The sequence below is a fragment of the Piliocolobus tephrosceles genome, chromosome 1, assembly GCF_002776525.5.
Source record: "Piliocolobus tephrosceles isolate RC106 chromosome 1, ASM277652v3, whole genome shotgun sequence".
Taxonomy (NCBI): domain Eukaryota; kingdom Metazoa; phylum Chordata; class Mammalia; order Primates; family Cercopithecidae; genus Piliocolobus; species Piliocolobus tephrosceles.
The window spans coordinates 72,080,795-72,108,201 of record NC_045434.1 but is presented as its reverse complement, the minus strand read 5'-3'; the positions used below and the strand labels follow the sequence as shown (position 1 = coordinate 72,108,201).

Sequence of the window (27,407 nt, the reverse complement as noted above, 5' to 3'; positions counted from 1 at the left end):
TTTATTTGTGAAATTGATAAGCAATTACTAAAATTTATGTGGAAACAAAAAAAGGTCTAGATTAAACAAACCAGTTTTTTAAAAAAGAACGTTTCTCAACTTCGTTGGTCATCAAAATGCAAATTAAATCAATGATGAGGTACCACTTACACATCCATTAAAATAGGTAAATTTTAAAAGACAGACTGTACCAAAGTGAGGATGTGGAGCAACTGGAACTTTCTTATACCTCTGGTGAGAATGTAAAATGGTACAATCACTTCAGAAAATGTAAAATTATGAACACTTAAATTTGACATTAAGTGTACATAAGGATTAAACATACACCTACCATAAAAACCAGGCTTTCCCCTCCTAAGCATTTACTCAGGAGAAATAACGACACATTTTTACATAAACAGGATTGTTCATAGTAGCTTTATTCATAGTAACCTCCAAATAGAAATAACTTAGGTGCACATCAAAAGCTGAATGGATAAATAAAATGTGAACACTACTCAGCAGTAAAAAGGAAAAAAAGTGAAAACAGACAGATACGAAAAAATGCATGGTACATGATTTCATTTATATAACATTCTAGAAAATACAAACTAATTTATAGTAACAAAAAGCAGATTAGGGTTTGCCTGGGAATGGGATGGAATAGGAAGGAATGGTTACAAAAGTCCATGAGGAATGTAATATGTATGGTGGATGTATATCTTGATGGTGGTGGTGATTTCATGGGAGAATATATGTATCAGAATGCGTCTGATTGTATACTTTAAGCAGATGCAGTTTATCAGATGGAAATTATACCTCAATAAAGTTGAATTTAAAGTGATAAAATGGTTGGCTGAATGTATACTAAACCTCCTTCATAGTGAAAAAAAAAAAAAAAAAAAAGCAAGGTTCAAAAACAGGAAAGGAGTTTCTGTGTATATTAGAAATGAAAAGGTGTCAGTGACCTGGGAACAGCCATACCCAGATGCTCATATCTGCAGCAAGATATAAGGTGCCAACCTACGACCAGCAGCAGAAGCAGCATCACCTGTGAAACTGGAACTCAGGCCTGTGCTATAAATGCAGGTGCAAGACCCAGAATTGCACCACCAGTAATGAGCTAAATCCCCAAACATAGGTGCCCAGAGCTTGTTGGGTTTGGAGCTGTGTCCTGAGCAGACTTCAAGACCCACTGACAGGACAGCTGTCATAACTCTGGGCACACATAGATAAATGAGATTTTAAACCAATGTAAAAGCAGACAGTAAAAGATTCAACAAACTGAAGAAATATGGTCAAAAAAATGAAGATTAAAAAGCTTTCGATAAAGAACTTTTTAAAAGTATTTTTAAAACATCCCAGAAAATCAAAGGAAAAATAGCATTCATGAAAGATGACTGTACATTTGGTAGCTACTTATCCTCATAGATCAAAATTACTATTCACAAATGTGGAGATTTAAAAGAATATATTTTTAAAAAAAAATAGAGTGAAAGTATTCAAGACTATCCCTAGAGTATGTTCAATCTGTGTATGTGTGTGTGTATGTGTGTGTAAGTGACAGTGATGAAATGTATCCTTTAAAGAAGAGGAAGAAATGACTCCAAAGGTAGAAGGAAAAAAAATAGTGTGGTTAAAAAAAAAGTGGTAGGAAAAAAAAGACAACATTAAGAGAGAATTTGCTAAGAGAGAAAGAAGTAGCTGGATCTTGGTGTTTTCCTAGGTTCAGAATTTAGTAATTTTCTCTCTCTAATATTCCTCTCTAAATTACATTATTTATCAATATGTTTTTATTGCTATTTACATAATGATAATTCCTCAATCATACATATATACATTTCCATATATTTATACACATGTTTATATATAAATGTATTCCCACACTTATATCTGACTTTCCTTCTGAGCGCTAGACATTATATCTGACTGCCAACTTGAAAAGTAAATTTGGATGTCTTAGAGATGTTGCAAAGTTGACTTGTTCAAAACTGAATACTTACATTCCATCACCAATTGGCTTTCCAACCATTCTTGCCCTTCCTCATCTTAGTATAATACCACAGCTTACTATTTTTTGTGCCTCAAATGTGGACGTTCTCCATGATTCCCTTCTGTATTTAATCACCAATACATTAAGTCACTAGAAGGTTATTGGAATCTATCTGAAAAATATGTCTACCTTTTTCTACCTCCACTACAATGTCCTGGATTAAGCGACCGTTATCTCTTGCCTTGGCTTTTTACAATAACCTCCTGTGTTCTCCTAGCTTCTATTCTTGCATTTCCTGTCATGCACAATGTCGATGGAAAGATTTTTCAAAAACGCTAATCAGACCTTATCTCTCTCAGGCTTACAATCCTCCAGTGTCTTACTATTTCACTTAGAATCAAAGGCAAACTCTTTACCACAGCCTATGATGTTCTGCTTGATATCACCCCTCCCCAACTCTCCAAACTTGTCTTATGTTCCTCTCTCCTTCCTCAGACTGCTCAAGACACAATCGCATTTTTCCAGCTCCTTGTCCACAGAAGCTCTTTTCACTTTGCTTCCTGCCTCATTCCTCAAGCAGGAAGGCTCTTTCTCCATTCTTCATATTGCTAGGTCTTGCCATTCTTCCAGGTTCATTTTAATTTTTATCCCCTAGAGAGCTCTTCTCTGACACTATTTAAGAGTACTCCCTGGTTACTCTTTATCTCAGCCACTGATGGTCTTTCTACATAGCACTTACCATAATTTTAACAATTTTTCATGTATGTACTCTGCTTTTGCACCATCTCTCCCTGTTTGGCGGCAAGCTAGTGCATGAGGACAGGGACTCCATCCATCCTCAACCTACCTTGGAGGAGACAACTAGCACATGATGTTTAAGTAATAATTCTGGTTATTTAGGCATGCTGTAATTAAAAAAAAACTTGGAATGGCAGAATTAATAATATTTGCTTTAATTTCAACCATCTCCTGTCATCAATAACCTAAATAAGAAGCTATATTTATTTATCCTAAATCAAAATTAGTTTAATAAACTTAAGAAAACAAGGTTTTCTCTGAAACATTTTTTATGGAACAAAAGATTCTCTAACAGACAAACAATATTGAGAGGTGGAGGGGCATTCCAGGATAATTAGTGAGCATTTCCTATGAAAGAGTAATTCGTCTTCAGTGTAGGAAGGGCCTGACTAGCTCTCCGAAGACATAAAATTATACAAAGTGAAGCCATTAGGTTGAATTTGAGACATCGAAGCAATATTCTAAAATGGCCTTGTTTTGTGAATATGAATAGCAATTTGAGGTTATGTGAGGTCACTGGTAGAATAGCTTTTTCTGCTGTCTCTTTTGGGATGTAGGATGGAATGGGGTGGTGGGGGTGGGTGTTATATTACTACCATTGAAAGCAGCTTCAAACTCTGAAACAATGCATTGAAAGGCCCATTTCTTTCTTGGCAGCTCCCAAGTTAGAGAGTGTGGGTGGCAGTTGATTTTCCATTTTCACCGTGTGCCAAATTCCCCTGGATTTGATTTGATCCAAATAGCAGGTAACTTTAGTTAAGTGATAAGAAGTTTAGTTGGGATGAAGGGGAGAAGGAAAGGGTAGAGGTACCATCAACCTGTCATTTTGGGTTTATTTGTTGTTGTTTTTGTTTTACTGGCAAGTGTAGACATCAAGGTCTACTTATTCAACTAAATGCTTTAGTTTCGATTTTGTTAGTATTGGCAGTGGCTCTATAAGATTCAACTCAAGCATCTGAGATCTTGTGAGAAGCTATTAGCTCTGATTTACTTCTTCATGACATAAGTTCAAGGGTGGTAGGTCAATGTATCATAAGGCAGAAGACACTATGGTCTAATCATTTAAACTTTTCATTTTGTGATATTGATAAAAGTGCCATGTAGGGGCAACCTCTTGTCCAGGAGATGCCATTATAGGAGGCAGAAGGAAAAAACTAACTGTAGTGAATTGATTGCAGTAATGACAGATTTTTTTTTTTAACTCTTCTTAATAACCTTGCTCTCTTACAGGATCCTTCCACAGTGATTCATGTGACTTGTTTTGACCAAAGAGATGGAAACCATGACACAAAGAGAGACTGGAAAAGCACTTACTGTGGAACTTGCTCCCTTGCTGCTCTTCAATTCTGCCACCATATGAACATACTACTAGCCTCCCAGAGATGGAGAGGTCATTTTGAGAAGATTCGAGGTGCCCTAATGAGCCCTCTAGTCTAACCAGAAGCTGACATCTGACTGAAAACACACTAGTAACCTAGACTGACAGAAGTAGTGCAGAGCTGAGTACAGTCCAAATTTTTGATCTGCTGGTCTGTACATATTGACAAATGGATGGCTCAGCCACTAAATTTTAGAATGGGTTGTTGTGTAGCAAACACCAGCTGACACATCAATGTATGGATAATAGATCCATTCTAAGAAGGGGAAACGAAATCAAGATCCACCAGATATTTGTATCTACTATTGAAAATCATTGGATTAGTAACTGTTCTGTGAGTTGGAAACCAGATTTGTCTTTAGGAACATTTCAAGTGCTCCCGTATGATTGTATACACTTCTACAGGAGAGCTCACTAAACACCTCTTTACTGACTATATCTGATGCAGAGGAGCTAGGATAGTTTTAAGGTGTTTTAATTAAAGTGGTTTTGTCCTTTTGAAGTTGAGTGGAAGGCTATTCACCAGGAGGCTCTTTCCACTGTGGTCTAATTCTTGTGTGGCCTATTTTCCATAACAGTAATGGAAAGACTCCCTAGGAGACTTTATTACAGATTACAGGGATGGCCTGTACTGAGAAAAGAAAATACTGAATTATAACTTAAAATTTGCTGCAATATTGTCCAAGATCATCATTTTTTTTTTTTTTTTTTTTTAATTCAAGAAGCCAGGTGTGAGTCTATGGGGATAACTGAAGGCCAAAACGAAAGCTCTGCTCTCTCTTAGAAATTGCAAATACCTGGAAGCATGCCTTCCAAGAACACAGCACAGCAAGGGCTCCTAGGAGACGACAGCAACTGAAGGACCAGTCTGGTGTCCAATAAAAAGGAATCTTGCAAATAGTAATAATGTCTCTTGAGGAACTGCCTTGGGTAAGCCACTGTAATTTGGCATGTTAGTGAAATAAAATAGAAAGCTTTAAAAGATTTTTTAAATTAAAAGAGCTTTTATATGTATCTGAGGGCATCACACTCAAAAGGGATGTTGTAAATGTGAGATACTATGCAAAGTATGTTTATGCAATACGTAAAAGACAATGCCTAAGGGACAGGTATTCTTCACTGTCCCCAAAACAATGTGGGAGGGGATCAAGACAACAGAAGATACTGCAACAGCATCTGCCACGCAAAACACAGGACTGAATATATGTGGGCTCAGGAGCCTTTTCAGCCATATCTGCAGATACTGACTAGAAAAAAGTCGAATGTGTTGGACATTTTGTTAATTATTCAATCAGGCAACTGTCTGATGCTAACCAATATGATATAGCAAAATTTACAACTATCTAACACTCAGTCTTTCTACAAGATTCTTCTCATGCAAACTTTATGTTCAAAAGCTGCAGTTTCAGAGACACCGAAATGATCCAAATCATTTCTATGCTTCTTGCAGAGCATAAAAATGTCTAGGATTCCTTGAGTTCATACTATTTGTGTTTGTTCTAAGCTTCAGGTATAAAGGGAACAAAATATGTTAAAGGGTAATGTTTCCCTTGCTATTCTTTAGATGAACTTTTCCCCTTTAGTCTCCCTTACTCTTTAGGTACATTTTGTTTGCCAAGCAGGTTCTCGGATTTGTGTGTGTGTGTTGGGGGTGGGGGGGGGGGCGGTGTTTGTTTGTCTGTTAATGGTAATGCAGAAGAGAGAGAATGGACAGAGGAGAATAGAAACCAGCAGTGCTTATCCTGGTTTGATATCCTAGTTTGCCTGTTGAATCAGAGCTAAAGTGCTCTCTCTCTCTCTCTCTCTCTCTCTCTCTCTTTCTCTCTCTCTCAGAGAATGTGGGAAATTAATGAAGCAGGGAAAATAGAACTTTAAACATTCGGAAATGTTTAGTTTTTTAAAATATGCATTGAGAGTTGGGAAGAAGGAAAAAAGATGGGAAAGTTGTTGGTAAGTCTAAGGAATTGGAGAGAATGTGGGGGAATTTTGCCATATAAAAAGGATGCACAGCAGCTGTGAGTATGAGAGACTTGCTTGGCAGGGGATTAGAAATTGAGGGGGGAGCAGAAAATATTTTGAAACATGTTGCTGTGCTTATGAATTGAATATTCTCTAATTTTCTTTGAGGGATACAAAGACACTTGGAATTCCTTTTTATTTATGTTAGGTTGTTCTTCTTTGAAAATGACTTCATGCAATGACTGAGAAATCTTATATAACCAGGGTAGTTGCTGAGAGGTGACAAATAGAAAATGGTGTTACTTCTTTTTCCAATGATTTTAACTCATTTTCTGCTGACTCTCACTTACCATACCAATGACATCTTGGACGGAGTCCATAAATTTCCTCTCACTTCCCAGTAGTAAAGTTTAGGTCAGTTTTAGTCAGGTTTAACATTCAATCCTATTTCTACATTAAGAGTTCTTTCTCTCTCTCCTTTTGGTACTTAGCTCCTCAATAAAAGGAGGATTCATCAACAGAAAAAAGGTGTATCAGTCAGATTCCATCAGGAAATATATCATAACTCAAAATGGGATAATCAAAGGAGAGTTTATTCATGAAAGATATTTACAAAGGTTAAGTGTAGAGAAAACAAAAAGCATAATGCAGTAACATAGACAGGGCTTAGTGGCAGCCAAGCTTTGACCACACCTGCAGGAAGAAGAGTCAAATGTGGTCACTGGGACGCGGGAGGAGAGTTATGTAAAGTCAGCCCCTTTAAGAGTCGTGGTGACCTGTGTCAAGGGACATAGCTTGTCTGGTCTTGTAGGAAAGGAGCCCTAACCTTACTCTTCTATTTCTCTCAAATTTCTTTCCAGGGTTCCCAATCGGTGAAACTCAACTAGTTTCAGGTTTCAAAAACATCTACTGATGTAGTTCATGCAGTTGATTTTCTGGGATCAGAATACAGGGGAAATGGGGGAAGAATGGATCTGGACAGGCAAAAGAAAGCTATATCTTTATCCCATCAAGAGCTGCCCTTCTGTTTCATCTAATTCATGTCTCCATCATAGGAAAGCAAAAGGTTCTACCAACTATCACAACAGGGAGGAGTTATTTCCACCAACTTATAATCCAATTTGGAAACTAAATGTTTGTTACTGCTATTATTCTTTATATGAGGAAGCATGGAGAAAAAAAAGAGTACAAAGGAAATGGTCAAGTAATAAAAAAGAATAACCCAGTTAAATTATTTGAGTTCTAAACATAGCCATCCTTATCTCCATTGCGTAGCAGCACCTTAATTTCTTCCAGCAAATGGGATCAGCACTGTAACCACTGGTTCTGGCTCTCTTGGTTCACCTTTATGAGGAGCCCAAAATGGCCAGGAAGTGTTTTCAGTTTCAGTGTATCAGGAATATTACTGTTTCATGGTGGAAGTCTTTTGGGGATTAGCAACTACAAATCTACCAAACCTCAGTGGCTTAAAACACTTTGGTTACAATTTTGTTCTTCTCCCCCCACACCCATTTCTTCCTTTTTTTAAAAAAACTTTTGTTTTTTTTTTAAATTACTATACTTTAAGTTCTGGGTACATGTGCGGAGCATCCAGGTTTGTTACATAGGTATACATGTGCCATGGTGGTTTGCTGGACCCATCAACCCTTCATCTACATTAGATATTTCTCCTAATGCTATCTCTCCCCTAGCCCCCCACCCACCAATAGGCCATGGTGTGTGATGTTCCCCTCCCTGGGTCCATGTGTTCTCATTGTTCAATGCCCACTTACCAGTGAGAGCATGTGGTGTTTGGTTTTCTGTTACTGTGTTAGTTTGCTGAGAATGATGGTTTCCAGCTTCATCTATGTCCCTACAAAGGACATCAACTCATCCATTTTTTTATGGCTGCATAGTATTACATGGGTATGTGTGCCACATTTTCTTTATCCAGTCTACCATTTATGGGCATTTGGGTTAGTTCCAAGTCTTTGCTATTGTGAACAGTGCTGCAATAAACATACATGTGCATGTGTCTTTATAGTAGAATGATTTGTAGTCCTGTGGGTATACACCCAGTAATGGGATTGCTGGGTCAAATGGTATTCTTAGTTCTAGATCCTTGAGGAATCTCCACAGTCTTCCCCTAACTTACTGTAGTGATTCCACCTTAACTTTGATTGTCTAAGTGGCCTTTTCCAATCTGAGATGCCATTATTCCCACTGAGATTAATGAACCCAAAGTGTAATAACATATTTTTCTGCTACTTTTAGTCTTAAGGGGACAACCACCACAGAGAGCTTCAAAGTTACTGATATCCTTTCACAAATGCATTTCTTAATGCATTGTCTATTGTCTAAGTGAAGTGGCTGAGCAAGTTGCACATAACATATACCTACTTCCTGAAATAGTTAGACTTCTTTTTTCTTTTTTGTAGTATGTATGTGAATAAATTTCTGGCAGTTTGACTTCAATAATTGTAAGCCCTGATTAAATACATATTTTGATTATTCAGCCCAGCAAACTATTAACCCACTTTCTTGAGCTCAAGACAACAAATTAATTCTGAATCTCAGGTAGATGGGACATAGGGCAATGAATTTGGCTCCATCAATTCTTATGTTCTGTCCCTATTGGCTTAACCCTCTTAGAATCTATTTTCATAAATCCACCTCAGTTCTTGATGGTATACATTCGTAATGCCTTGTCATTGCATTGATGTGAAGGTTTTCTCCTTGTAGTATAGGTCTTCCCTCACTCAGTCTGTGCTAAGTGTTTTATTAGGATTAGAGGCAATAAAAGCTGGCAGAGTATGTCTTGACAAAAATGGGCATCAGCTTGACAGCCAATCATTAAAATATTTTTTTTTTCAAAAATAATAGTTGAGAGGAGATTTCTCTACTGGCAAAGGATGTTCAGAAGAATTTTGAAGTTCAAATTTCTCAGTCCTAAGTACTGGCTAAGATGGAGTAACAGGGATTGAATTTACCTTCCAACTAAAAAAACTGAACACCATGACCAATTAATGGTTGTCAAGATATTGGACATCAGAAACAACTGGGTTTGTTGCCTAGGAGATGAGAAACAAATAACATGAGTGCTATGATTGCTCATCTTACTTTCTAGAGGATGTTTCCAGGCTACAGTGTATTGAAGTCCCCAGAAAGAGATTGGTGCCCTTGCAAAGATGAGAAGACTTTAAGAGGTCAGGAGGACAAGTCAGCTAGAGTACAAAAAGCAGAGTACCAGAGAGGAGAGAGCTACGCAGAGAATGAATTGTAGAAATCTGCAGAGGCTCACTTAAATTGAACTAAGATCAGTTTAGTAGTGACCAATATATATATAGGTAAGGAAACTACTCAGGCTAAGCAAGGAACCACTCTAAAGGATTAGAGAAAACAATTCCTGGTGCTCCAATACGGCTAAAAACAGTACCTATTCTCATCAGTGGAGCAACCTCATAATTCAAAAGGCATTTTAGAGTCCTACCTCAGTAGGAGTGAGGTTACCTCTAGAACAAAGTTTTAAAACAAGAGCTGAAAGAATTGAACTAATTTCAAATGACTTAGCTGTGTTCTTTGCTCTTTATTCTTTTGTGCAGGTTTAGATTTCCATCTGATATCATTGTTCTTTTACCTAAAGGACATTCCTTTAAAATGTCTTATAGTGTAGGTATGCTGGCAATAAATTCTTCCAGTTTTTGTATGTCTTAAACAGTCTGTATTTCACATGTTTTTGAAAAATATTTTACTAGGTAAGGAATTCTAGGTTGACAGTTATTTTTCCTTTCAGTACTTTAAGGATATCTTCTAGTGTGCATTGCTTCTCATCAAGGTCTGTTGTCCTCTTTATGTGTTCCTCTGTACATGCTGTGTTTCTTTTCTGTCTATCTCTTGTGATTTTCTTCTTTTGTGTGTGTATGTTTAGAGTTTTCTAAGCTTCTGGAACCCATAGGTTTATAGTTTGTATAGAGTGTGAAAATTTACCAGCCATTGTTTCTTCAAGTAGTTTTTCTTTCCTAATTTCTCCATTGAAGATTCCCAAAACAGGTATATTTGGCTTCTTGAAGTTGTGCCACAGCTCTCTGATGCTTTGTTCATTTCTTTCAGTCTCATTTGCTGTCTAAATTTTGAACTGTTTCTATTACAATGTCGCCAACTTCTTTAATCTTGTTTTTGTTGTTGTTGTTGTTGTATTTGTTTGTTTGTTTGTTTGTTTTGAGATGGAATTTTGCTCTCTTGTCCAGCCTGGAGTGAGGTGGTGCAATCTCGGCCCTCTGCCTCCTGTATTCAAGCGATTCTCCTGCCTCAGCCTCCCGAGTAGCCAGGATTACAGGCACGTGCCACCACACCTGGCTAATTTTGGAATTTTTAGTTGAGATGGGTTTTCAACTGTGATGGTCAGGCCAGTCTCGAACTCTTTACCTCAGGTGATTCACCCACCTCAGCCTCCCAAAGTGCTAGGATAACAGGCATGAGCCACCACCCCAGGCAGTTCATGAATCTTTTTTTCTGCAATATCTAACCTGCTGTTAATTCATTCAGTATAGTTTTCAACTCAGATATTTTTGTTTTATCTTTAGAAGTTTGATTTGTTCTTTTTATATCTTTCATGATTTTGCTTATTGCATCTTTTCTATAGCTTTTTGAATGTGCAATACACATACAATAATTGCTTTAAAACTGTGTGATTATTATGCCATTTCTGGATAGATTTCAATAGATTTTCTTCTCATTGAGTTTTTCATGAGTTATGACTCCACTTCTGCTAGAATAGCAAAAATTGAAAAGATTGATAATTCAAGGTTTGATGAGGATGTGGTGCAACTGGAACTTTCAAATAATGCTGATGGGAATGTAAAATGATATAACCACTATGGAAAATGTTCATATCTCCTATATAACCCTGCTATTTTACCCTTAGGTAAAATCCAAAAGAAGTAGAAGCATATGTCCACATATTGACTTGTATATAGATGCTCATAACAGCTTTATTTTTAGTAGGCAAAAACTGGACACAACTTAAATGCCCATTAGCAAGTTATTGGATAAACAAATTATGTTATATCTACAGAAAGGAATAATACTCAGCAATAAAAATGAATGTTACAATTAGCAACATGTATAAATCTCCAACAACATGTATAAAATAATTATGTTGAGTGTAAGGAGTGACACAAATTAAAGTAACAAAAACTTGTATAAAATTCTGGAAAATAAAAACTAATCCATAGTAACAGGAAGTAGATCAGTGGTCTGCATGGAGATAAGAAAGGATAGGAAGTTGCAAATGACAGGGACTACAAACTTTTGCAGATGGTGGGTATTTTAATTATCTTTATTGTAGTGATGGTCTTTATGTATGTATATAGATGTATGTGTGTGTGCACGTGTGTCAAAATTGATCAAATTGTACAATTTAAATATGTGGAGTTTATTTATATAAGTTATATCTCAATGCACATGCCTATAATGTAAAAAAAGAAAAAAAGCAACACAAAACAAGCAAAAATTTTCTCTCCCTCATTCTTACCTGCTTAAATGTCTCCCACCAATGCGTATGATTCCCAATCTTTCCTCATAATGCTTTTTTAATGGTAAGAAAGATTTGGCAAGATTGAGCATTCAATTGTTGCAATAATGTTGCACTCATTTCAATCGGACTTGACCTTGTCTTCAGTCATATCTTCCGTTAGACTGCCAGAGACTATGAACTCTTTCAAAGCCACCACCAAGGCCTTCTGGTTCTCCTCACATGATTTTAATTGCATGTTCATGACTTTTTTTTTTTTTTCACCCTATACACACTCACTAGGGTAGTAAATGGAAGGTGGCTGGCTCCACAATCTGTTGCCATAGAAGGTAAATACCACAGCCATTAGTTCTTCCTCCACCTTCCCTCTGACTGCATCTCATCTCATGTCACATTAGTAATAATTTGAGTACCTGGGAAGCTCATCTGGCAGTCAGAATTTTGGGGTAAGTTATTGTAATAATGATTTGGTCCGCCTACCTTCTGAGGTATCCCCTTGATATATGAGATGCCCACACATTCAGAAGGGCTACACTACATCAATCATAATTCTATTCTTAAAGAATTTAATTAAAAACAAAAAGTGAAGAGTTGATCTAATAACAAGATCTTTTTACTTCTTTACGTTGAGTTACTTGATAGCAACAATGGGTCAAATAACTTCAACATTAATATTTATAAGCTATCTGGAAATTTTGAGGAGCTTAGGTCTAAGAAAATAAGTTAAATGCTAGCACAGAAAGTGAAACAAACATTTATGTCAACAAAATCTAATTATATCTTAACAGTCTTTCCCATATCACTTCCAAGGTAGAATGATTTTTGGATAGTATGGATCATAAGAAGATCCAACGTCTTAGATGGTGCTACTACAGGCAAATCTAAGTCTCCTTTTAAGCCTTGTTACAATAAGGTCAAAAGAAGGTGAATGACAGGAGGAAGCTTATTGCTTTCCAGGGTAATAAGAACAGGAACTCAAAATTCCAGATGTTTCTGGAAAGCTAGATAATAATCACAGATTTTGTGCTTCCAAAAGTGTTGTTCAGTCTCTGGTTTTGTGCTTTGCTTGTAAAAAGGACATCCATGTGTTCAAACATACGATTTTAGCAATTGGCCCTAAATCAAAAGGAAATGTTTTTATTAGCATGTGTTTTCCTTGAGGGCAAAATTAGGCCATCTTCTTCATGCTATGGAAATTCTCAAGGTGCCCAGAGTTTGACCAGAAATATAGTAGGTTTTCAATAAATAATGACAGTTGGTAATGATGGAATGCTAAGTAGAGAGACAGTTTTTGGATTTGCACCTAAAGATGTATGGACAGTCTGAGTGGTGGTGCAAAGTCCATGTGTGTCCACTCTTATGTGCCCCTCCCTCCTGGTGCTCAGGTTATTCTAAGGATCATTCATATTTTAGCTGTGAAGGAGCCACAGTTACCATTAAGTAGCATCAACTTAGTTCATAATTATGTTTGTAACCCAGGGAAGGCCCATGTGTTTGTCCATGCTACTATTTTTACTAACTGTTAAAACATTTTATTCATATACCTCTACAGTTTCGATTGTCTGTTGCTCATCCTTATAGTCAAGGCTTTTCACTTTCTTATCCTACTAACCATTTTCAGTTTGGTCTTCTGCTTCTCATTACAAATCTTCTAATGCACTAGATGGGCCACAGTGGGCTAGAGAATTTATAATGGTCACAGTCTGCCTTTATAACCTTCCAGAGCATTTACTATCTATTTGATTTGAATTTAGCAGTGTGTTCATGCATTCATTGGATTCTATCCCTGGTCATTGCCTGACTTCTCTAAGATTGGACTGTGACTTTTCACTCTCTGTCAATCTTCTTTCTTTATCTTGACACTTCTCAGACTGTCTGAGAAAAACAGCTGCAGCCTATGATCCCAGCACTTTGGGAGGCCAAGGCAGGAAGATCATCCTAGGTCAGGAGTTTGAGACCAGCCTGGCCAACATGGTACGATCCTTTCTCTACAAAAATACAAAAAAATCATCCAGGCATGGTGGTAGGTTCCTGTAATCCCAACTTCTTGGGAGGGTGAGGCAGGAGAATCACTTTGACCAGGAGGCAGAGTTTGCAGTGAGCTAAGACCATGCCATTGCACTCCACACTCCAGCCTGGGCAAAAAGAAACTCTCTCTCAAAAAACAAAACAAAACAAAACAAAACAAAACAAAAAAAAAAAAGAAAAAGAAAAGGAAAAGAAAAACAGCTGTAGTCTCTAAAATGAAGACAATACCATGTGTCTCGTATAGTTGTTCTGAGGAGTAAATGAGTCAATATATGCAAAACAATCAGAAAATTGCTTGCTGGAAAGTGCAATATAAATATTAGCTATATACAAAAACTATATAAAATTATAAAGTTTTATATACATTTGTTTTATATACACATAACACATGTATGTGTATAGCTCTGTCGTATGTGTATGTATCTATTGGTATCATACCTCTTCCCCTTGGCTATCTGGTTTTTAACATTCTTTTTCCTCTTCACATTTAAGTTTGGGAAGTGTTTACTGACATATCTTCAAACTCTCTGATTCCTTCCTCTGGTCGTGTTTAGCATATTGATGAGCCTATCAAAGGCATTCTTCATTTCAGTTGCAGTGTTTTTGATGTCCAGCATTTTCTTTTGATTATTTCTTGGAATTTCCATTTTTGTGGATGGAAATTATCTAATCGTGCATGTTGTATACTTTTTCTATTTAAGCCTTTGACATATTAATTACAGTTATCTCAAATTACCTGTTGGATAATTCTAAAATTTGTGCCATACCCAAGTCTGGGTCTGAATGCTTCCTTTGTCCCTTCAGACTATGCTTTTACTTGTCTTTTAAATTTTCTTGTTTTGTAATTATTTACTGAAAGTTGAACATTATTTGTTAGTTAATAGGAAATGAAGTAGTTCTTTAAAGTGAGGTTTTATGTTAATCTGGCTAAAACTGGGCTGTTTAATTTTTGCTGTAGCTGTGGGTATATAATACTTCAAATTCTTTTAGTCTTTTGTTGGGTTTTGTTTTTTGTCTTCCTTGATGTCTTTGGGCTTCCCTGAATACTCCTCCTTAAATAGAAGTGGCATCTTGCAACTCTTTCAGCTATGATCCATTGTTTCTACTATTGATGTGGTGTAAGCCCTAGAAGAGGCAGACTTTTGTTCTATAATCTTATGATTAAACCTCAGCCTTCTAGTGGGCCTGTGTTTTCACCTGTTATTTTAGAAGCTTTACTTAGCTCCCCTTCCACCTTAGATGGGACAGAAATTCTAGAGGAGGCTGGAGTTGGCAAATTGCTATTTTCCCAGGTGGGATAAGGCTCTGGTAAAGTCTTTCCCCCTACATAGTAGGTGTTGGTCATGGAAAATGCTCTGGGCATATTTCAAAATGGTTACCTTCCCCCTTCTTCTACCAGAAACACAGGAATTTTCTCAGTTGTTTACCATGAGAACCTGGTAGAGCTCCTGAAGGTAAAAGCCATGAGAGTGATGGAGTTCCCCTAAGATTGTGGCCCCCAGGAGATTCTCATTCTCACGTTAACTTCTCATTCTCATTCTCCAGCAATTTGGCAAGATGATCATTTAAGTTTATGGCCTATTAGTTTGTGGCTCCTGCAACTTCTGCTCCAGGTAACCACACCTCAGTGGTGATTCTCTGTATTCTCCTGTCTCTTCAGATTTTGGGATAGCAGTTTGCTCTGAGACCACAATTTTCCAGTGTTCCAAGAAAAGGTATTGACTTTCAGTTTGTTAAACTTTTTTCTAGTTGCAAGGACACGAGTGACAACTTCCAAGCTATTTACGAGTGAGAGCTTGGTAAGTGAGAATATTAACTCAACAGAGCTTTGAAGGCTCATCCACTCTCCTTTATTTCAATTTAGTGTTTTGTTATTTTGTGATCCCTCTTTAATGGTAATATTATAATCAGTTTAATCCAGGTTTGTGTTTTTGTTTCAAATTCAGTAAACATTTACTACCCATCTACTGTATGCTAGGTGCTGTTTTAGGTTCTGGAGACACAATGTGAATAAACAGATGAGATTATCTATTTTTTCTTTTGGCCAAAACTCTCACATAGTCATAGTCCTACCAGCTCTTTTAGGTTAAGACCTCTCTACATTGTCACAAAATATGTCACTTGTTCATACCACCTGTCTCTGCCATGGAATTTCCTTTCCTATATTCTTCACATCTCACCCAGCCTTTGAGGCTCAATTCCCCAAGAAGACAGAACTTTTTTATCTACAGTGACCTTTTTATCCTGTGAGTTCTTATCACTTTGTGTATATTTATATATGTATCTGTTGGGGTAAGGTGAAGAGATGTTTGTTTGTGTCATAATAATATAACATCTTGAATGGGGAGGTTTTTTTTAACATCATCTATATTTCAGAACTTACAAATTTTGTAAACAATTGAGATGAAGAACCTAGTTGTCCTGTTCCTTTTTCATTTATCAGTTGAGAACTTTCATTAGTATAGAAGACACAATGAGGTAACACAAAAGAATTCAGTCGTATCCATCACTAGAACCCACAAAAAGCAAATTCTTTATCTAATAGGTTCTCTGCTGCATGCTGATGGCCATAAAAGTAATGTGGCAAATTTCTCAAGCTCATTTGATTTATCTACAAGCATGAACCTCTCCTTCTTCTTTGATAGCATGCACTTTTTCTGACATCAAGATCCTTGCTTATTAGATCTTTATGTATGATGTCCAGTCTGCCATTTATGGTGAATACTTGATTGTCTAGCCATTGGATGATATCTGAAAGTGTGGATTCTGTTACAATCAATCATTTTATTTGTAAGACAATTTATGCATCTGCACTAAACAACTTCAACTCTTTCTTGTTAAAAATAACTGCATGTTTTATAAGCATTTCTATAAATACATCCAGTTTTACAATGCTTCTCATATATAACCAATGTGGTTTCTGCACTATCGACCATGGAGACACATATGTGTCCTGTACTGATGGATTTGCCAAGAAGTGTTTTTGATGAATGTGTGGAATGCACTTTTTCCAAAGTCAAACATCTGGTTTTGGCACCAATTTTCAGGCCAGCTCTATGCTCAGCACAAAAATGGAATGTACTGGATTTGCTTGGGTAGAAGCTGCTCACGCAATCCACATTTCCAAATGCCAAGGCTTTTACAAAATTCATTTGAGTTGATTTTAGGTGTGAGGTGAAATCAAGAACAATACTGCTTCTTGCCTACTCTAGATTTTTGCTAGTTCTACCATTCCATGTTAATCATTATGTTGCAAGTTTCTGTGTTACAAAGGAAGGTCTTATTGACCAGTGGCATCAAATAGAGACTAATCAATAATTTCCACATCAATAATCAAGGAGGGTACCTGCAGATTTTTGAAATTGCAGTAGAAGCTGAGTTTAACAATTTTTATTATTACTAACCTGTGTTCAGATGTCAAGATGGAAAAGGCAATTTTGAGATTTTTTTCTTATCTGTATTATGTAATAGTAGACTGTTCACTTAAATCTTTCGGCTTATGTTAGATGGCCAGTGCTGGACTTTGAGTCCCTGGAAGTGAGCTTATGCCATATCCTAGAGCTCCTACTATATCCTTTAGTGACATCTAAAAAAAAAAAAGAAAGTGAAAAACACGTATTGAATTCTAACTATGTGTTGGTCACTATAGTAGGTGCTCAGGATATAGCCATGAACAAAACAAAGCCTCTACAAAAAATGAGCCAGGACATGTAAGAAAATAAAAAAAAATAAAAATAACATAAATAAATAAATAAATAAATGCACAATACATAAGTAGTATAAATCAAAATAAATTAGAGTGATAAATTATTTTATCAAAATAAAACAGGTGGAATAACATCTAAGCCCAGACCTGAATCAAGTGAGAGTGCGAATTACTCATCTGAATCTCTGAAAGGAGTGTGGTCTGCACTGAGAGAGCAAGAGTGAACAGTAAATACTCTAAGTCAGAAGCTAGATCAACCTGCCCTACGAGAGGCCAAAGGAGCAGTGCGGCTGCAGTAGAGTGTGCATGGGTCAAGGTAGTAGGAAGTAGGATCAGAGAAGTAGCAGTGGTGAGATTTTTGTAGATCAAAGGAAGGGCTTGAATTGTCCCCAACTGTGATGGGAAGATGTTGGGAAATGCATCCCTATGGGTGTAGCAGGCATAGCAGTCAGCTTCATAGAAAATGCTTGTTGAATGGAAATAAAAATGATGAATACTCAACTATGCATTGTATAAACTTTCACGATCAATAAGGATTTTAGAAGGACAAAGGGAATAGAATACAATATCTCGTTCTTTTCCCTATGTTTTCTGCATCTATTTTGAATATGTTTTAGATCCTTCCATATACCTAGTGACTTTTACTAAATAGCCACATTAATTCTTTCATCAGCTACAACAGTGGGATAAGATTTATCTAGATGATCCTGGATGACTTGCTATAGAAGGTCTTGGACTGTTTCCACATGTGTCTTGACACTAGTTTATTGCTTCAACCCACCATTCTGTCGTGGAACAAAACAGAAGCATCTCTGAAATCAAAAAGGGAACAAGTTATCTGATTTTTCCTTTCCCACCCAGAGTGTATGCCTGTTTCATTCATGTAATCAACATAGTTTTTTGAGTTTTGGTTTTACTCTGGGTCTGTAAAACAGAGAAGGTAGCCAAAAGGTATTTTGACATTTTTACCAGACCTAGAGAGAAAAACATAGGTTTAGAATTTAGACATAGGTTTTAATTCTGAATTATGGCTCTAAATTACAGAGAGGCAGTAAGTGTGCAGGCTCTGAAGTTATACCTTGGGGGCATGAATCTCACATTGCCATTTACTAGTTATGTGGTGTTGGGGAATTTACTGACATTTTCTGAGCTTCAGCTTTCTAACTTATAAAACATGAAAAATAATAATAGAATTTTCTTCACAAAGTTGATATAACAATTAATAAGTTAATTATATGGATATAAAATGCTTAGAAAGTACCTGGAATATAGATTATAATATGTACAAAATAGATAGAGTTATTATTATTGTTATACTCACTGTGTGTCCCTATACAAGTTGCTTAGTGTCTGTTGCCCATATCTGAAAACTGGGGATTATTGGTACATACTGTTCAACATTAATAAGAAAAACAACTGAGATAAGACATGTCAAACACCTAACACACTGTCCGACACAAAATCGTAATGATCATATTGAAATTGCTATTATTTGACGTAATTTTAAGATAGTCATTTACGATTTCTGCTTTTGAATATGATTAAACACTAGATTCTACAAATCACACCTTGGTCTATTGTCCCTGTCCAATAATGTATATTGAAATGGAAGACCCCAAAACAGTTATCATACATTTGTTTGCAATTTAAAAATATCTGATTCAATAAATAAGAAGAAAATGCATGACCACCTAGAGGCAGCCATCCACAGGGAAGGTGAGTTTCAACATTATTGTGTTTGCTAGCTGAAGGCAATTCAGAGATGCAGCATCTTTCTATCCTTCACTTGGGTATTTGCCAGATTTATCTTCAAATAAGCTATCCTCGGGGTTGAAAGAGGCATCATTTCTGGGTCCAACAATGCCCAGAAGCAAAAAGAGGAGCTGGAACATATATCTCAGAAGCTCCCAACAACTCTCCTGTTACGTTTCATTGGCAGAACTGCATCATACGTCCTCCAATAAACTCATCACTAGTATGGAGAAAGTCCTGCCTTGACTGGTTTATACAACCAGGATCTACCTCTGGAGTTAGGTAGTGGCGTCCTCCACTGAGTCCTATGGGGAAAGGGTGGAGCAGAACAAAACCAGGGCTCTGCCCTCAGGGGAGAAAGAATAAGATATATGGTTGACAGCAAATAGTGTCTGCTATAGATGATCAACCAAACCTTGCAAAACTACTTGTATTATCCTCTAAAATGAAATTATGTTAAGATTATTTTTACAGGAGTCCAAAGCACTGACTGTTAGCTTGGAATGTAGCTGTTCTCATATTTCTCACCCCAAGCTATTACATAAGAAATGCCTTCCAAGCCTTAGATATTTTCAAAGCAATCCTGTATTTTTAGATACCCAAAGACAACCAGAGGTGGCAAAGAACCTCTCATGGACATTTCAAGTGTTCTGGGTCAGGGACTTTCTTATGGCCAGTTGAGTTGGATTTTGCCCTAAAACCAAGTTTCCACCTTCCAGGATGTCAGTGGAATGTGAGACAGCAATGCAGAAGGGATAATTTGTCCTCAAGATTGCTCTTTTTGAGTTTGTAGTAATATTGTTACTGCTGTAAGAGGGAAGAAACATGCTAGTTTGCTCTTTGTTTATTGAATTCAGCTTGCCATAAGCTCGATTTTATTTTTCTCATAGCTGTATTTTATTTTCATCCATGTTGGTGCCTCAAATAAATGTCTGGAAAGACCAGCTGGGGAGAATTGGATATCAACAGGAATCGCTTTTAAAAAGTAGTTGAATGTAAGGAGCACTGAAAAAGTTAAAAACTAAACAGTGGGGAACTTCCCTGCTGGGAGTATAAATTGTACCATCAACATCAACCATGCACTGGCTACAAGGACATAATTAGAGAGAGAGAGAAAGCGCTTCTATTTGAAATTCCATTATAGACTTTTATAAAAGGAGTTAAATAAGATGCTGAAGAGAACTCACTGTAAATAAGCACTTTCTGACATAGATTTAATTTCTGTAAATGGAGGCACCTACTCTTCTTTATCTCTTAATAATCTTTATTCTGCTCCCAACACTCTAGTGTCTCTAGATATCCATTATTCATTACCAAATCCAATGATCCTTTCTCTATTATCGTTCTCAGCCTCTCTGCAGTATTTCATTTATTCATTCCCTTGTTTAACTTTTCTTGCCCCTTGGGGCCTGGACTAAATATATCTGAATTAAAGATGTCAATTCTGCTTTCTAAATGGAGCGATGGAGCCAGTGGCCACTGGAAGTCAGTGGAGGGTCAGAGATGGGGAATAGTCGCTGATTATCCTATGGGTATAGGCAATGTGAGTCTATCACCAAATCCATGGTCATAAGAGTCAGACTCTCTGAGCTCAGAGAGAAAGGTAGAGAGAAAGGCAGAGATTGAAGCAGTTAGACTGAAGTCTTGTTGGATTCAATTCAGAGAGAACAACTTGATCAATGTATAGTTAAGTCACTAGGATGAAGACACAAGAAAAATGAAGACACAAGTAAATAAACCAGAGGAACTAGTGTTAAGAAGTAAAGCAAAGAAGTTTTGCTGTATAGCACAAATCACAGAGAGAGGTATGGAGTAGCTATAGTTACAGTCTGTTTCATTGTCAAAGTAATTATTTTTAAGACCCAGAGCCAGTCTGATGTTTGGAAAATAAAAAGAAAAAAAAATCTATTTTATTACAATCCAAGAGTTTTCTTTTCCTTTATAACTTGTCATCTCAGGTGAGCAGAAAAATTCTGAGGAGTTCTATGCCTGGGGAATATACCTGGCGGAGGCACACAGACACAGAAGGGTGTGTTACATGGCTCAAGTGACATTGGCCTCTCTTATTTTCCTCTTTCCATCTTTCTTGAGGATTAGTCATTTTCTATTCTGTGATTTGTTTAATCATTTCTCTCCTATGGCATAATGGTAGCTCTTCCATTCACTTCTCCTCTTGACAATTGTATTTACTTTTCTGGGTTCAAATCTACATACCTGATCCCAACCTCACACTTAACCTCTAGTTCTGCATTTTAAAACCACTTGTGAAATATCTCCACTGAGCTGTATCTAGATGTCACCAACGTCTCAAGATGAACTCCCTTTCATCAAACCTAGACTTCTCGAATTCCTGATGTTTTTGGTTGTTGTTGGTATTGTCTTCTCAGTCACCCTGTCTTGAAACGTCACTAGCCTTGGAATACACATTCATCCTTAATCTTCATGCAAATCCTCCTCAATTCTAGACATTCTAACTCTTCCACCTCTCTCATGTCCATTTACTCCTCCATTCCTGCAGTCATTGTCCTTATTTAGACCCTTACTTCTCATGTAGTCCATTATAATTTTCTTCAAACTGATATTTCATTTTCCCGTTGCTTTCCCTTTCACTCTGTCCTATACAGAGTTGCATAGTAATTTACGTAAGGTGTATTTCTGATCATTCCCACTACTATGCAAAACCCTTAAATGTATCTCTATCACCACTGCCAATACTGTAGTCAAGACCATCATCAGTTTTCATCTGGATTACTGCAATAGACTTTTTATAGCCTATTTACTACTTCTAGTTACCTTGACTCCAATCAAGTTGGTAACCTGTGAATAAGTGACTATTTCTTAAATCAAGGGTAAACACTTTAGTTCTCCATGTATAGCACTTCAATGGATCTCTAATATTCCCTTAGAAAAAAAGTATGAATTCCTTTACATAGTTTTGAAGGTCTTTCAAGATCTAGAATCTTTTTTCATCTTTGATTTTACCTTTCACTATCACTAGCCAACCCCTCCACCTCCCACAACCCTCTTAGGGTACAGAGCAAAGAGGTAACTAATAGCAGATGTTCCCTCTTATCAGACAGGCAGCTCATGTGGGTAGGCACCAGTTTACTCTTTAGCAATTGGCTTAGGGCCACTGTGTAAACAAAACCTGATGCTCTGTTTCCACGACACCAGAAACCGTGTTGGTTGAAAATGAAAAATTCAGTCAATCATCTGGAGGCATCCCAAATATCCAGATGTTTGGCATCATGTTGACAAAACAGCCAGATGATTCAGAAAGAAATTTTCACTTTTTCAGTTAGAATATGTTTTGGTCTCCTGGAGTTATCAAAGGGGCCAACATGTCCAAGTGACTTTGTTGAGATAATGAGTTCCAGGTGGAATTAAAAACACCAAAAGGATAAGGAGGAATGAGAACTGTGGATATTACACTTGAAGGACTCTAAAGACAATAAAATCCTCTGTCTTGCTGTAAATTGTTGTTAATTAACAATAATCTTTGTTGTTATTTGTTTATGCTCCCAACAGGAACTGTGACAATGGTGTCCATATCAAAAAACTTTCACAGATGCACTGACATGCATTTAGGCATGAGTTAGCATAAATTGCTCTGAAATGACTGGAGTGTCTTTTGTGTACAAATCAATTAGTTACCTGGGAGAATTAGCATCATATTAAGGGTTTTAATTTTAACTGAGCTAATGTTTATGTGCCTCATAGCCAAGACAAACTGAAGAGCTGAGGAAACTGATCCAATGGAAATTTTTTCCTCCAAACAAAATAAAGACTTTATGTGAGCAGTCAGTGGGAAAATATTTGTTTTACATCACTTGAAGAAGGAAAATAAACAATAATTTAACTTACCTGTCAAATTAACAGTAAAATTAAAAGATACGCTTCAACTACCCTGTGTGCTATAAAGTAGAGGCTTAAGAATTATAACAGAAGGTTTATCTAGTCCAAGAAACACTGAGACATGATGTGAGCAAACCCAGGGAGAACCGATGAAGGTAGTTTGTAGAATTTGGGTCTGAATCTATTAAAACTGACATTTATTTAAAATCTAAGTTTACACAGTCTATTACTGAAGACTCTGCATGTACTAGAGATATTCATTAGTGATTTAAGATTAGCTGGGCCAACATACACTGCCAGGTGGATCAGCCATAACCATTTGTGGCTTGGAGAATCTTTGGTTAAAAATGGTTGCTATCTTAAATGTGTTTAGAATTATTCACGTTTAAATATGGAAAAGTTCCATTGCAAAATTAGTCACAAGTTGGTTGAAATTCATGGAAAAAAATATTTTCATTGAACAGAAAAGTGATGGGAAAATTTTCAAGGTAGGACATTAGCCATACACATAATGCAGGAGATTAACAAACACCAACACAGAAGCTTCTGTTAGAGTTGAGCAGCAATGATAACAACAGAAAGTTCATCTCAAAGCAGGAAATAATCTAAGCAGAAAAGTGATAAGTCGCTACTCTTATTCTACTATATAAATGCTTTATTCTGTTCAGTTGTGTGGAAAATCCCATTAATGTGTTGTTTGTTTGTTTGTTTTTAATTTTTGTGGGTACATAGGTGTATATGTTTATGGAGCACATGAGACGTTTTGATACAGGCATGCAATGTGAAATAAGCACATCATGGAGAATGGAATATCCATCTCCTCAAGCATTTATCCTTTGAGTGAAATGTGTTGTTTAAGTGAATATAATTTCTATTTTCCTCAGAGAAGAATTAGTTAAATAAAAGCATCTCGTGTGCTCATTGCACCAATTACGTTTGTAACTATATCAGTGATACATCTCTTGGAATTCGTTCACCTGACTAGAAACATGGAGGCTAAATCAACGGTACCTCAGATATTCTTTCAGTTCTAGAATTTTCTGATGATGCTGGAAAATTGGCAGATCTGCCTGGTCTATGTACAGGAAAGAGTGAGGCTTCATGGGAATAAACCCTTATTTTTTAAGTCATTAAAGCTCTAGGTCTTGAAGAATTTTGTGAATTCCAAAAACAACATGTGGCCCTGCTTCTACGAGGCAGATGAGGGCATTTTATTATCTTAGAGAAAAGGCAGCAGTTGATGGCTTCCTGTGGGTATAAGTTATTCCTTGGGAATCAGGTCACGATTCAAAGGCCTATTAATTTCCATAGATACATACATCCTGTCCACTCACGCACATGCATAGGAGTAATTAAAGTTTTGAGTGGAAAACTCTTTACCACATGGGACACAAATATGAAGTTGAGACCAAGTACGTGGAATATATACTCAAACATTTGGTTATGATTAGCCCTAACCAGCATATAATAAAAATACATTCAAAGAACTAGGGTGCGTGCTGAGCTGAAGCTGATAGTTCTTTAAAGTTCTGTTCTATTATTACATTTCTTCCTCTTTCATATTAAACTTCAATTAAATAGTCTCATTGGTTCATTGGAATAGGTTTCCATTCAAAATGAACATTTGTCAACAGATACATTTATAAACAGCTGTGGTTTTCTTTGGGTATATACAGTGTCATTATCCAGACCATCTGGCCATTCTATGATGGTGTTTCTTATTTGAGCTCTCTGACATAATAATTTGTCATCTTCAGTCTGCCTGATTTCTTCAGAGAGAACTTCTCCTGCTCTCACACCTCATGAAACAATAAAAACAACAATAAAAAGCAATAAATTATAAAGGTTACAGGATGTGAATTGATATTCCTAAAGGTCATTGAATGGCCTGATAACTCTTCTTTTTTCCTCTTTTTACGATTAAAAGGAGCCTGATTAGAATGAAAGGTCAATTTAAAAGCAGAGCAATGCAAAGAAATTGTTTCCAAATATAAATATTTTCTGGGGTGTACTTGTTTGTTTAATTGTAGAATCCTTGGCCAGTTCTCAAATGATTAACAAACAACAGCTTTATTTTTCCAGGGCTATCATGCTAGCCCATGCTTTTCTTACCAGCAATTTTAGTCAGAATGATATAACCATGGAAAGAAAATGAGAGGGGAGTGATTGTGTTTGCCTTAAAAGTTCCATAAATGAGCAATATAAGAACCTAAAAGTATGTACTTTATCTATGCAGAGATAAAAAGCAAATAAATGTTTAAAATCAGGAAGTTACATGGAAATGGCATTTTTAATGAATATGAGCCAGATATCAGCCAAGTATATTGATAGTCAAAGAAATATGAAAACAAAAATTTAGTCACATTCTTTTTTTTTGTTTTTTTTTTTTTTTTTTTTTTTTTTTTTTTTGAGAAGGAGTCTCGCTCTGTCGCCCAGGCTGGAGTGCAGTGGCCGGATCTCAGCTCACTGCAAGCTCCGCCTCCCGGGTTTACTCCATTCTCCTGCCTCCACCTCCTGACTAGCTGGGACTACAGGCGCCCGCCACCTCGCCCGGCTAGTTTTTTGTATTTTTTTAGTAGAGACGGGGTTTCACCGTGTTAGCCAGGATGGTCTCGATCTCCTGACCTCGTGATCCGCCTGTCTCGGCGTCCCAAAGTGCTGGGATTACAGGCTTGAGCCACCGCACCGGGCCAATCGCATTCTTATCTTATTTTGAATATATAACTTATTAAACTTTGGTTATCAAAATTATGTATAAATTTTAAATAAATTTTATTAGGAAACAAAATATTGAATATGAAATAAAAGATTGTTATTTCTAAAGTGTGGATTGAGTTTGTCAATGACCTAGAAAACCCAGCAGGGCAGCTTGATCACTGTAGAAAACTAAAACATAAATAAGCAAATTAGAACTTTCAGCCTTCCCAATTTCAGTGAACATTCACCCTCTGTAACATCAGTGGAATGAGTTTGACAAAAAATGGCAAGACTTTATTTAAAGGAATAATTGATGACATGGGAGAAACAAAGGAAACAGAACATACTTACAGGTAAATGAGCTCTGTGAAACTGCACACTTACTGTATATAATTATTCAAATAACCAAATACTGTTTTCTAACTTTTATATTACTTAAAAAATTCTTATTCTTAAATTACTTGTTAAATGAATTATTTAGGACGCAAAAATACGTTATAAGAGATAAATAGGAGAGAGCTGAAATTATTGGTAATTCTTTAAAAGTTCCATGAAAGCAATGTAGGTGCTGAAAATTTTTAGCATTGTCTTTGTGAATAATGTGTTGTGTAAAATGTACACTTATGAAAATAATCATCAAAGGTTGCTTGCATCACAAAAAGAGGGACAACCAGACATCATGTATCTTCTAATGGAGCAAAACATCACCTAAGAAGTAATTTTGCCTGAAAGAAAATTGAACTTGACACTGATTAAACTACTCCAACTATCTAATAACTTAAATGAAATACAGAGGAAAGAGACAACGGTAGAATGACACCCATGGGGATGCAATCAGAAAAATTCAGACTGTGAAGAATTCTATAGGACAAAATACAGTCTCTTTAACCAAAGGAAAAAAGGAAGAGAGATATCAGAAGGGTATCTATAGATTTTAAAATATTTAGGAAATATCCCTATAAAATACAATGTATAAACCTAATTTGGATTGAGAAGCAAAAAATATATATATTAGAACTATAAGATAGCTGGGTATATGATGATATTTAGGAATATTAATTTTGTTAGATGCAATGTGGATTGTGATTATATTTTCAAATGACTCCGTATCTTTTAGAGATGCATACTGAAATACTTAGAGATAATATGCTGTGTAGAATTTTCTTTAAAATAATTTGAGATAGGGGCTAAGTAGATAGGGAAGAGATAAAACAACATTGCCATTAGTTGAAAATTGCTAACAGTATATACTATTTTCTTTACTTTTATACATGAAAGAAATTCTCCATATTAAATATTTTGTGAAAGAAGTGACGGGTCATGTAAGAGAAACACCATTATACCACATGTTCTTTTAACATAGAGTATTATTTTTAATATACAAATTTAATATACAAAAAAAACTAAACAATATTAACAATGTAATTTTAAAGACCTTAAAGAGCCGGGCGCGGTGGCTCAAGCCTGTAATCCCAGCACTTTGGGAGGCCGAGATGGGCGGATCACGAGGTCAGGAGATCGAGACCATCCTGGCTAACACGGTGAAACCCCGTCTCTACTAAAAAATACAAAAAAACTAGCCGGGCGAGGTGGCGGGCGCCTGTAGTCCCAGCTACTCGGGAGGCTGAGGCAGGAGAATGGCGTAAACCCGGGAGGCGGAGCTTGCAGTGAGCTGAGATCCGGCCACAGCACTCCAGCCTGGGTGACAGAGCGAGACTCCGTCTCAAAAAAGAAAAAAAAAAAAAAAAAA

At 36.6% G+C, this 27,407-nt stretch overlaps 1 pseudogene; it reads right to left on the bottom strand.

Annotated features, from left to right (window-relative positions):
* Positions 1-27,407, bottom strand: part of LOC111537039 — a 103,274-nt pseudogene that overhangs the window by 74,911 nt on the left and 956 nt on the right.